The 6511-nt window shown below is 36.8% G+C and overlaps 1 long non-coding RNA gene across 1 annotated transcript in view; it reads left to right on the top strand.

Annotated features, from left to right (window-relative positions):
• Positions 1-4371: 4371 nt before the first annotated feature.
• LOC123522197 overlaps positions 4372-6511 on the top strand; it is a 69594-nt gene continuing 67454 nt past the window's right edge. Inside the window, exons 1-2 of the long non-coding RNA XR_006680477.1 lie at positions 4372-4400; positions 4742-4768. This is a non-coding gene — a long non-coding RNA (uncharacterized LOC123522197). The remainder of the gene's footprint in view (positions 4401-4741; positions 4769-6511) is intronic.

Below are 6511 nucleotides of genomic sequence, written 5' to 3'. Positions count from 1 at the left end.
ATAAACTATATATTTGATCAGTTGATCTTTCTCCTAAAAGATAGCTAACTTCTATAGGCACAACATCATCTCCAGGAAAATTAGATATAGAGATTGTCTTTGGAATTATTCCTATATTTTAGACTTGAAAAAGTATTTTACCTCCTGATCTATTCCATTACTCTCTCTCTCTTAAATGCAATATAATTTCTTTTAAGATACTGTATTCTAGAAATATATTATGCATTCAATCCATTTTGTTGAGATTTATTTTCATATTTGTTGATATTAGGTTGTGTGCTAACAACCTAATATCATGATATATGATGATAACCTAATATATCTATTTTATGAATGCATTATTTTTCTTTTTCAGATTCCAAGAAAACAAAGAAAGCTCTGGAAGGTATTGGAAATGTTTCTTTTTACTTCTTTTATTTGATGAAACCCATAATAGCATTCTTTCTCAAAGGTTACCATAAGAGGAAAAACCTCCATATGGGATAGCACACAGAGAGAGGGGGTATAATCCTTTCTAATTTAAAACTATATGAGGAATATTTGGCAGTAATAAGTAGATGCTTATAATTATTTATCACAATTTTTGAAGGACATATTTACAAGAAATATTAGCAAGAACATGTGCAGTGTTGAAAATCAAGACTTTCTTTTATTAGAAAACATATAATCAATTACTTGTGGATCCATCAGTATTAATTAAGCAATGAATTGTCTCCGGAAATTTGAATAGTGTAATAACTCTTTCAGAATAAGGGCTATCTTTAGTATTTGCCTTCTGTATTTGTTCATAAGTGTTTATATGTAGACCCAAAAGATCCACAGTGTTTTTTGTTGGTTTATTTTGTTTTTATTACAACCAAATATTTATCATTGCAATATTAATTTGAATATGATATGATTTTTCTCTGGTAAAATGTTAAGTAATATAATATTATGGTAATTCATTGTCAAAAGTTTCTTTTAATTGAATTATAGAAACATAATAATCTGCAATATCTAAGAGCCACATTCACTGTGAAATTTCAGGAGGTAGAAATAGGAATCTTAGAAACATTACAGTCCTGGTCAGTAAGGTTGGGAGACATAATTTATCTTTAATGTTTTTATTTTTCTGTTTATATTTCTTTTCACAGAACCACCCAAAGGAAAAAGTAAGGAAATGAATGAAAATTATACTTGTGCACCATTTTCCCACACTTTTCCACTAGTATTGAACTGCTGGTATATTTTGTTTTTGCAATTATGAATCTTCCTTCTCTACATTTTCGGCATCCGACTATGTATTGTTGGCTGTCAGAATGGAAGAATAAATACCTGGGAGGCCACAGGGAGTGAATGCAGTCTCTGGGCTGAACAAACTGGCAGTCCTTCGATTCCTTTGTGAGAATGCTCGCACTTGCTTAAAGTACTATCTGCAGAGTTCTAATCAAACTGAAAGATGCAACCACACTTCATTAACTAAAATGTTAATATAGCTATTTACATTTGTTTATATATGTTTCCTTTCTGTAGTCGGGTTGGATCTCAGCCCTCAGAAAAGAGAGGAGAACACAGTTCTCTTCTTGGCGGGTAATATAACCTCCCCCCACATCCTTCTGAAAACCCACAAATGTTTTGCATACCAACACTACATGTGACATTTGGCCCATAGTTTGTGATTTTTCCCCAGAGACACTATACATTCTGTGCAGTAGTATTTCCTGGGATCTAAAATCTTAGCCATCATTTGCTGTTGTTTTTATAAATAATAGTAAAGCTGTTTAGTAACAATTTGGTAAAGCCTTAACGTTGTATATATAAATAAGATACTTTTAACCAAAACAAAAAATCAAAAATTCTATACTATTCAATTAACCGTTAAAGATCAGCACATTTTCATGACTATAGAGTTATTTCACTTCTTCGCGATTGTTTTAAAAAATCAGTATTTAAGTAGGTACGAAGTTTTTCATATTTATGTATATAATCGCTTTGCGAAAGACCAGGGATTGAGACAGTCCCTGTCATAAAAATGCCCTGGAATGCCCTGTGGAGAGAATCATGAAATTATACCACAGATCTGCCAGGGGGAGCAATCTATCTACGGCGAAGTCTGAGCTCGTTCAAGCCTGGATTTATGTGCATGCGCAGCTGCTGATGAGTACTGGAACCCGGAGGCAGAACCCACTTTATCAAACTTCTGTACCAACAGGAAAATGGAGGAGACCTAACAAATAGTACTAAATAATAAATACAACCATAAGGCCCTCATTTCATTGCGGGCTATTGGATTGAAAAGTTCTTGTAGATACACTGCGGTCCTTGGCAATCGTTAGCGCACTGGTACATTTAATAAGTACACATACCTCCCCGGACATTCGTCTCCCACAGCTTCCCTGGTGGAACTATTCTTTTGCAACTTCTACAAATGCCCCACATTTACAACTATCTCCAAAGAACAAGCAAAAGGGAAAAATATAGAAAATTTCATTGTGGACATGATTTGGCTGGCTATACACAACTAAAACCAGCCCAATCATGTCTACAAATTAAATTTTCTTTGGCTGGCGCTATGCAATTTAAAAGGAGCCCTGGCGGTACATTCCAGTAAGTGTTGGTTCCCCGGTTACCAGAAGGCCCCCATATCACACCTGCCTGCCTTTGGATTGATCTGGAATCACGGTGACCCTATGGCTCAGGGTAGAACTGCCAGTGTGGGTTTCTAAGATTGCAACTTTTTACGGGAGTAGAAAGTCCCCACAGAGTGGCTGCTGAATTTGAACTGCACACCTTGGGGTCAGCAGCCTGATGTGCGACCACGATTCCACCAGAGTTTCTCCTTGGTTCAAACTCACCAGCCTCATCCACTATGTGCTCCCATCACGATTTACAGCCTGGAAAATTCTGAGCGTGTCACTGAGCTTCAAAGTCAATGCCCTGACAGAGGGTGAGCACGGGCTGGAAGGAACCTGGTCGGGGACAGGGTAGGAGCTGGGAATCCCTTCGGCTGTCAGAGATCTATGGCCTAGGAAGCCCACGAGGCACTCTACTCTTTCCTACGGGTCTGCCGTACATCCGCACAGATTGGAAGCAGTGGGTTTGGCGTTTTTAGGTGTATACAATCCAAAGGTAAATGAGTATATATTTAGGAAGGATAATTTCATAATTACATCCTGAACTATCTCGTATAATAAACACTCTCGACAGCCTTATTTTGCATATTGTTCCCAATTTACACAGGGTTTTGTATTGTTTATAGAATGAATTTCTGTGGCATCGATTTCTGTTTCCAATCATTTTATTTGACTGTTCATCGCTTCACAAATTCCTTAGGGCTTTTCTCATAATTGTTGTCTCAATGAGCAATGTATTTAGGCATTCCATATTTTCCATACAACTTTCTATAATGTTCTTAGTGTGTTTAATTCGATCTATCATTTGGATACGTTGCTTGCTTTTATCGGGGTTGCTTGTTATATTACTTCATATAAAATGCCTGTCTCTTAGCGATTCATCAAATGACCATCAAAGTTTCTATGACACTCTGTGTAATCAAAATACAGTTCTTACACACTTTCAGCATAGATGTTTTCTAATTAAAATCTGTTACACAAAATTATAATATGAATCCCCTTTTACTAATAAAATCAAACAAGTATGCAAAGTTTAATAAACCAAAGCAGTTCATATAAAATAATGCTAATTAAAATATAAATGTCAGCTAATATTCAGAGCATAATTATTTTTCACATACAATATTGGGAAAAAAAGTCTTATAGGTCTGAAAAAGAAATAGCATCCCATAAGAATATATTTCATTAATATTTAAAAAACTGTATTTTGCTTACTCCTAAAAATTCTAAGTTCACATTAGTACCTTAAATCTGGCTCAACACAGTTCTTATTTTACTTAGATAAATATCTCCTCAATGTAAGCTTTCACCGTAGTCATAAATGTTTTGAATTATTTTGAAGTAATTGCAGTAAATACTCTTTGATTTCATTTTTTTGCAGGTCAAATTTACTTTGTAATGATCTAATATGAGATAAATTTCATTTTCTTGTGGTTAAATCTCTCTCTATGTATATATACACACATACATACATATGTGTGTGTGCATATAGTTTATTACCTAAGAATTGATTTGAATTCCTCTAATGCCAGGCCTTTAACAATTTGGTGCTGTTCTTCAAGAAACCCCTCAGAGGAAGTGGAACCAAAGATTTATTTAAAATACTCCTATCTGATCCTCGTTCTTCCATGGCACTTACTACTACTTATTAAATTCAACACAAGCACACACATTTGTCCGAAAACAATTTTCTTGTGATAAACAAAATTTTAATAAATATAAAGCAATAATAATAACAAAAATAATGTGTTTCAGAACAGGAAAAGAAAGACAAACAGGTGGAACCAGGTAAGTTTTGAATTGCTATGATCCTATCCTCTTAGTTTCACAGTAGTATTTAATTTGCAATGAAAGCAAGAAGAGCCCACTGCCTTGGAGTCTTTTCTGACCCTGGGATCTTACAGCCCAGCCTCTAACTGCCCCACACTGTTGGGAAGGCCACGATCTTTATGTAAGCAAATCGCCTTCTCTTTGTCTGGGGAGCAGCTGAGAGGTTCTAACTGCTTGGTTTGGATGCTAGCCGCCGACCACTGCACCGAAGGCTTCTCTTTTGACTTGTAGTAAAACATGGAATTGCATATCAATGGAAACTGAATGCTGAATTATTTTCTTCTCTTGTTTGTGTACAGCAAAATCACCGAAGAAGGAACATTCAGGTGAGTAAGATTAGTGTCGTTGGGCTCTTTCTCCCTGATATCCAACATTCATTAATGCTGCAGCCTGTTGGGGATGAGGACAAACCCCAAATCCAAATATACTTTATAGGGATACACTTATTAAGTTTTAAACAGGACAAAGAAAAGTCATCCAGATAAGGGGGTGGTGGTGGCAGGAGGCTATAATTGTACCCAAGGATTTGCAGAAACTCAGTCACTTAAATAGAATTTGGAGGACAAAAGAAACCATACAAAGTCATGATCAATGCATCACACTAGCAGGTGGGATTACAGAGGCTGGACAGAGACTGTCATTGGAATAGACACTATTGTGGATTAGAAAAGTTTATGAGATTGCTTCAGGCTATCTCTTGTGCATGTGACCCTAGTACGATAATTTCCATCAAGGGCACACCTAAACAATTTCCTGAGGGCAAGGTTGTCTTTTCCTTGTCTAAGGGAGGGATGGCTATTTACTTGCAAGCATACGCTGCATGAGGGTAATACTTTTTACACGGCTAGGCACGTTTCACATTGCTAGAAACCCTACCAGACAGAGTAGAACTGCCTTGGTGAGTTTCTGAGGCTACAACTCTTTACCCCTGTAGACAGCTTCAACCTTCTCCCATGGACCGGCTGGTGCTCTTGAACTGTTGGTGATTTTAGCTGCCTAACATGTAGTCCACTGTGACCCCTAGCCTTTGAGATAGAGTTGACTCAATGGCTGTGTGTTGAATCACAAGTCAGAAAGAACACAATGGAAATTGAATTTATGTGAAGCTTGAAGGTGAATTTAGCACACCACCTATAAACCAAAACTTCCCTTAAACAAAGTAATAATAAGTTCTACTGCACAACTGTGCAGTGTTTCAGAAGCAGTTTTAGAGTTTAAGGTAAACAAAAACAAGAACAATGCACCTTGTATTGCTTTGCTTTTAAAGCACTCAGATCCAGCAAATATTCCCCTTTATTTCCCCTTTATTTATGTGACTCAAGGTGCCCCAGCCATGTGGTGATTATGCGTTGGGCTGTGATCTAAAAGGTCAGCAGTTCTAAACCACCAACACCTTAGAGAAAGACAAGGCATTCTACACCCACTAATAGTTTCACTCTTGGAATCACAGGGCAGTTCTACCCTGTCCTATAGGGTTGCTATAAATTGGCATCGACTCTATGGCAGTGGGTTTGGCTTTTTGTTGGGGTGGGGGTTGTATTCATGTTACTCAAGCAACATTCTTGACTACTGCAAGGAGCTGCAAGGAGAACAGGTGTAGAACTTGATATATTTACATAGTAATGGAAAAATTGAAGTGAAAATCAGATCTGCAAAACTAAAAATGTTATGTGTTTAGATACCAAATTTAAAATCTTTTTCTAACATTTAACCTATTCAATTTATTCTTTCTTTAAAAAAAATAATTTTATTGGGGGCTCATACAACTCTTATCACAATCCATACATACGTCAATTGTGTAAAGCACATTTGTACATTCATTACCCTCATCATTCTCAAAACATTTGCTCTCCACTTAAGCCCCTGCATCAGCTCCTCATTTTCCCCTCCCTCCTCACTCAAGAACCCTTGATAATTTATAAATTATTATTTTGTCATATCTTATACTGTCCGACTTACACTGTCTCCCTTCACCCACTTTTCTATTGCCTGTTCCCCAGGGAGGAGGTTATATGTAGATCCCTGTAATCAGTTCCCCCTTTCTACCCCACCCTCCCTTCACCCTCCCT

This window comes from Echinops telfairi, unplaced genomic scaffold (assembly GCF_000313985.2).
Source record: "Echinops telfairi isolate 266 unplaced genomic scaffold, ASM31398v2 ScPeMD7_3533;HRSCAF=4204_0, whole genome shotgun sequence".
NCBI classification, from domain to species: Eukaryota; Metazoa; Chordata; class Mammalia; order Afrosoricida; family Tenrecidae; genus Echinops; species Echinops telfairi.
This window is presented reverse-complemented; position numbering and strand designations above follow the sequence as displayed.